The sequence below is a fragment of the Anolis sagrei genome, chromosome 5 (assembly GCF_037176765.1).
Source record: "Anolis sagrei isolate rAnoSag1 chromosome 5, rAnoSag1.mat, whole genome shotgun sequence".
Classification (NCBI taxonomy): Eukaryota; Metazoa; Chordata; class Lepidosauria; order Squamata; family Dactyloidae; genus Anolis; species Anolis sagrei.
The window spans coordinates 182,969,156-182,975,155 of NC_090025.1; positions in this window are offsets into that span (position 1 = coordinate 182,969,156).

Below are 6,000 nucleotides of genomic sequence, written 5' to 3' on the forward strand. Positions count from 1 at the left end.
TGCACTTGAAGCAGTTTATCACTATTGACTTCCATCAATGTTGGTTGTTGTTGTTATTATTATTATTATAATTATAATTATAATTATTATTATTATTATGAGGCAAAAATTATGGATTTCGATTTGATCTGTGAATAAGTTGGTCATTCCATGGAGTAGGGAAAGTGCCCGAGGTATCTCAGTGGGTCAGCTGCTGCCATTTCCCCACCCAAGCATTCAAAAAGGCCAGACATGGCAGCATGATGGTGAAAGTAGGACTGAATGGTCTTTTAGATTCTCATGGGACAAATTAAGCTCTTGGTTGTTGTTTTTTTTTTTCAATCTGCTCAGAGAATCGTATGGTTCCTTTTTTTGACAAGAATTAAGGTACAGTTCTTACAGTGAGTTGACCCAGGTTTGGGGTGTGTGGGGGGTTTATTTAGACACATTTCTAGACTTGTATCTGAGTATATACATGAATCCCCAATACAATATATGTCCATTTTATTTTATTATTTGATACAACCATGAGGTTTTTGTGTCTCACTTGTTTCTGCAGATGTGAACACTCCTTGGACATGGATCATTGGGAAATCACATAATACCACACAAAGTATGAGAAAATAGAGGATGATAGAGTTCCTGGGGAATGCTATCAAAATATTGCCTAATATAGGATGGTTTCTGATTTTCAACCAGCTTTACAGAACAATTTCTAAAACGACCTTCTGAAACCAGTATATTAGACTATTTTGAATTCTTAAAAGTCTTGAAATCTTAAAAGACAAAACATGGTGATATTCTAACTGCTTGGAAGTTATGTGACTTTGGATGAGAAGTGACAAAGCACCAGTTCTCCTTAAAAGTTTGTTGCAAAACTAATGACTGAAGCTGGAGGGAAAATTTTGCTTCTGCGAAATCAGTTATGACATGTGTGATAAGTCCTGTTACTTTGCCTTGTTTACTGCATGATTGAGGAAGCTATAGCTCCATAATGGAATTGATCACATCAGTTTGCAACAAGGATAAGCCCTACTAACACATTTGGAAAGATTTGTTCTCCTATCGTTTTGATTCATTAAATGACAAAAGAACTGAGTGGTGTCAGATTGTGTCAAAGCAATCCAAATCACAGATGGAAAGTGAAGGAACAATAAATGGAAGGTTTGGAACAGAAGACTGATAAAATTACACATTATCACAGTGTAAATCAAATCCTCAGCTTAGAAAAAGAAGAAAGAAGAAACATCGCCTTACTGAAACCCAATCTCATTTTTCTAATTCTATTTTAGTAATAGAAGAAATGGAAACTCTAAGGCCCTGCTAAACTATACAAGATGAAATAATTAGACCTTGCAAAGAATTCATTATTTTCTCATATACCATGGATTAAGATCATGTACTTTTGAACGAGTCACAAATGAAAATAAGGACCTGTATATAACCTCTCAATCTGCATACCAGGGAATAGGGATTAGTTTGTGATTCCCAAACCTTTCTCTACTGTTATGCATAGCTAAAGTCACATCTTCGCATTTTCTGCATTTTGTTCACTTCCTTTGCAGTTGGCCGTCTTCTGCTGATTTAAAAGCCAAAAGGACAATAGCTTTTTTGATTAACAATAAGCTGGGAAATATCATTGCCTTCCCATTTGTTAACAGCAATCTAGAAGATGCCTCAACAGCTACAATATTCTAGGAGCTGTAATTTAAAAAAATTCCAAATGCTAGACTGTATGTTAATGACACCTCAGTAATCATGTGAAACAGCCATGGTTCCCCACCCTTATCTACTGCTACATATATCCCTTACTCCTAGTCTGGAGTAAGGAATTGTGTGTTCTTTGCCATTACTCAGCAAATATGCACCTTTTTGTTATGTCTTTTATAACCTTTATTAACATTACCATAGGACCATCAGAGAAAACTCTAGTGGAATTCCTACATTGTACCTGTGAAATATAAATAATTTTATATTTTATTTTATGTTTATTTGTGCCACATTTTTTCTCTCCACAAGGAGCTTCAAAAGCATTTTCATACAATTTAAAATCTAAAAATATATAAAACTTAAAACAGAATTAAATATAAATAGTATTTAAATTCAATTAAAATTCATAAAAACATAATCAAAGCTAAAAAAACACATCACCTCCTGACTTGATCTTTAAAACCTTCTAAAAGCCTGCCTGAATAAAAAGGGTTTCACCTGTACCCAGAAGGACAGCAGGGAGGGAGCCATTCTGGCTTCCCTGGGCAGGGAGCTCCAGATTTAGCAATGGGGCTGCAGCTCTTTGGATCAGTCCTAAGCATTCTTCATAGCCTGCACAAAATGGTAATCCAGATGGGATACAATTAAGGCATGTCTCACTGTGGCCGGATCTAGCTTCTCAAGTAACAGGTGCAGTTGGGCGCACAAGTTTTAATTTTGCAAGGCCCTCCTAGTCACCGCAGACACCTGGGACCCCAGGTTCAATGCTGAGTTCACCATCATTTTGCTGCATGACCAACAATGTGGAACTGATTATTACGTATCTATCATCATGCATCAGGAAATGCACAGTGCATGTTTCTGCAATCCCAGTGAATCAAGTGGTTTGATGAAGGAACTGATAAATCATTATACATCATCATAAAATATACAACTGCATGACTACAATCCTGTTGGTCACTATTAACTAGAATAAACTCAATTGTTCAATGATGAAATAAAATTCACACCAATCCCACTGATTCAATGGCCCTCCTCCAGTTAGAATTAACCCACTAGAATTCAGGCCCATATGAAATGGTTATTCTTGTAGAACTCTGCTTAAGTAATTATGAACTGAATGTATCCATTGTACAACAGACAAAAGAACACAAGTATATATACTAACAGGAGTCCCATTTCTTGTTTGGTTGACCCCATCACTTCCAATTCTATTCTTTGTTCTGTTACAAGTATTTGTGGAGTTTTAAGTTGCCTTCTCCACACAGACTCTTTCTAGATTTGACAGCTGTATCTGCTTTAACCATTGTAATCTGCTGTGAATCCCATACAGGGGAAAGGATGGGATATAAATTACTGCCCTGGGAATGATAGAATTTGTAGATTGACTGAATCTAGAAAATCCCAGACTGGAAGAGGCAGTCTTAATATCTAACAGCCAATTCAATCCATCCTTGTCATTTGTCTTTTGAATCTTGCTCTCCACTCCCGGCTACATGTTTGCATTTTGTTCAGTATTCAAACACTGACAGTATTGTGACTGAGAGAAAAGCACATAACCATAATTCATCTCATAATACCTTTTAAAAACTGCCTAGCAAGCTATTTGTTTGACACTAAAACACAATGTGTTTCCCACCCATAATAGTACTATTGTGATTAAACTTCATTAAGCTCCTTTTATTTAAAAAAAACACCTTGCCACTAATTACATGATTTTAATTTGTCGCTTCCATTATCTCACTGCCACAAGTAGAGTTTGGTTCACAGCCTAGAAAGCCGTTGCAAATTGCAGCGATCGGTAACTTCCAAGTCAGCCATGTAGCAATGGTTCTCAACCTTTGATCCTCCAGATGTTCTGGACTTCTCCTTCCAGAATTCCTCAGAGTTGCCAAGCTAAATGAGGTTTCTGGGAATTGAAGTCCCAAACATGGAGAAGGCAAAATGTTGGGAAACCATTGATGTAGATCGGCGGTTCTCAACCAGTGCATCCCCAGATGTTTTGGCCTTCAACTCCCAGAAACCCTGACAGCTGGTAAACTGGTTAGGATTTCTTGGAGTTGTGGGCCAAAACACCTGGGACCCACAACTTGATGAGGATAATCCAATCCAGGCTTTAGTTTGGACTGTCCAAGGTGCTGTACCTATTTTGAAGACGGAATTCCACACCTTTAATAGTGGCTTGAAAATTCAGATTAAAACCCAAGCAGTTTCACCACTTCAGTGACATGGGAACCATCTGTAACCTCTGACCATAAGACCCAATTCTGTTTTACAATCCCAGAGCTGCTAAAAAGGCATTGAAAAGAGAACCAGCCTCTTAAAACCCATTTTATACAAGAGTTGTAATAAAACAGATGCACCAAACTCCTGATATGTCTCTGAGTTCAGGGTGTGCATATTTTGTTATTGTTGTCTTTCTACTTCTTTTCATATGTCATCTATCACATCTTGTCTTTGTATCCCATCTATTCACCACACACAGATGTCAAGCACAGACAAAATGAAAAGAGATTCCATCTGTCCTTTCCTGCCAGCAAAATAATCACAACAGCGTTGGTGTTTTCTGATGTCTACCATGCCCATTGGTCCATTTTTCTTTTCAACTATCTCAAATGTACTGAGTCTTCTTCAACACCAGACCAGCTTTAGTAGAGATAATAAATTATTTAAAGAGACAGTAGCGGGAAATGAATTATTCTTGTGCTAAAGGCCTATTGTTGTAGAAAGATAGATATGATTCATCTGATTACTGATTAGAGCATTAGCTCAAAATTGGGAACCGATTGAGAGATTATTGGGAAAAGTCAAAGTTGTGATGCACTCCCATGTAATTCCACCAAAATCTGTAATATTTGTGATAATCTTTTTTTAAAATGCAAATCGCATCTCCTACATTTGCACTTCTGTGGACACACGCATACCAATTTCCAAGATAGTCCCTGGAACAGAACTCTGATACATTGTGAGATGTTTAAGTAATTGCTCAGAAACTGACACCAGGCTTCCTAAATAAACAAAAGCAAAGATTATGCAGTGGGCATGCAAATATTGTGTGGCTATGCCCCCCCTCCAAATCTAACCCTTTTCCAAACCCACTTTCAAATTCCGGGAGCCACAACAAGAGATTGGGTTCTGAGGCAGTGATGAGCAAGATAGTGAAAAAGAATATACCTAGCCTACTCTCACCTGTGGCCACAGTCCAACAAACTGAAATGGGGGCTTGTGGAGTCCTATCATAACTCTCTGAAGCACTGAAGCTTGCTGATGGAAATACACTGAATGAATCATCCTTTAGAACCTCACCAGGACCATAGACCTCTGGCCAAAGTTTTGAGTAATGTGGGGTACTATGGCTGTAAATCCGAACACCAAATACCACTTTGTAAGCTGTATTTAAATATACTGGAACTTTCTAATAGGATGTTTTCCATAGTTTAGAAACATGGCAATTAGAAATGTCATGATCTTAATCTAGGGCTTGGCTTGGCTAGCTACATGGCACTTTCCACAGCCAAAGCACACAATGCTTTTCAGAATGACACAGAAGAAAAGAACATCTACTTCATTAGGCACATAATTTGAAATCCTGTTTCCTCACACATGAAGTTGTACTTTCTTGCCCATTGTTCGGGAGACACGTGAAATTCATGGTTGACTTCTACACATTATGATTTTAAGTAAATCCTAATTTCCATATTGATTAGAGCAGAACCATTGAACCGGATGGATTTGCCTACCAATTGATTGAATGGGTCTACTCTAGTTGGGACTGACCAACATGATTTTAGCTACACAGTTTCATATTTTGTATGGTAGGTTATTAATCATCAGTACCTTCAATTATCACTTTATTTATTGAAATGGACATATCCTACTGCACAATGGGACAATATGTATGCACGAGAAAATAATTCAGTGCTTCCATTTCAAGAATCCAACAAAACCTATGATTTAGTGTGCCTCCCAACAACCCATCAATTTTATGTATGTCTGGTTGTGACCAATGTGGATCAATACATAAGGTGAGAAAACTGTTCTGTTCTTTTGAAATGGAATAGGGAATGGATTTGACTTTTCTTGAAGGAGCTGAAGCTGCACTGTTTGCTGGCAGTTTCTGGAAAGAGGCCGTTCAGTTTTTCTTTCTTGCCCTTCTTCAAAAAGTCTCCGTGGTTTCCATAAATGCAAATTGTATAGACACAAAAAAGGCTTCGCACATGTATTTTCAACCTCCATACACTTTCCACAAATACAGAGGGAAAAACTGTTTGCATTGTTGTTATGGACACCATTGAATATGTCCAGTTGGTT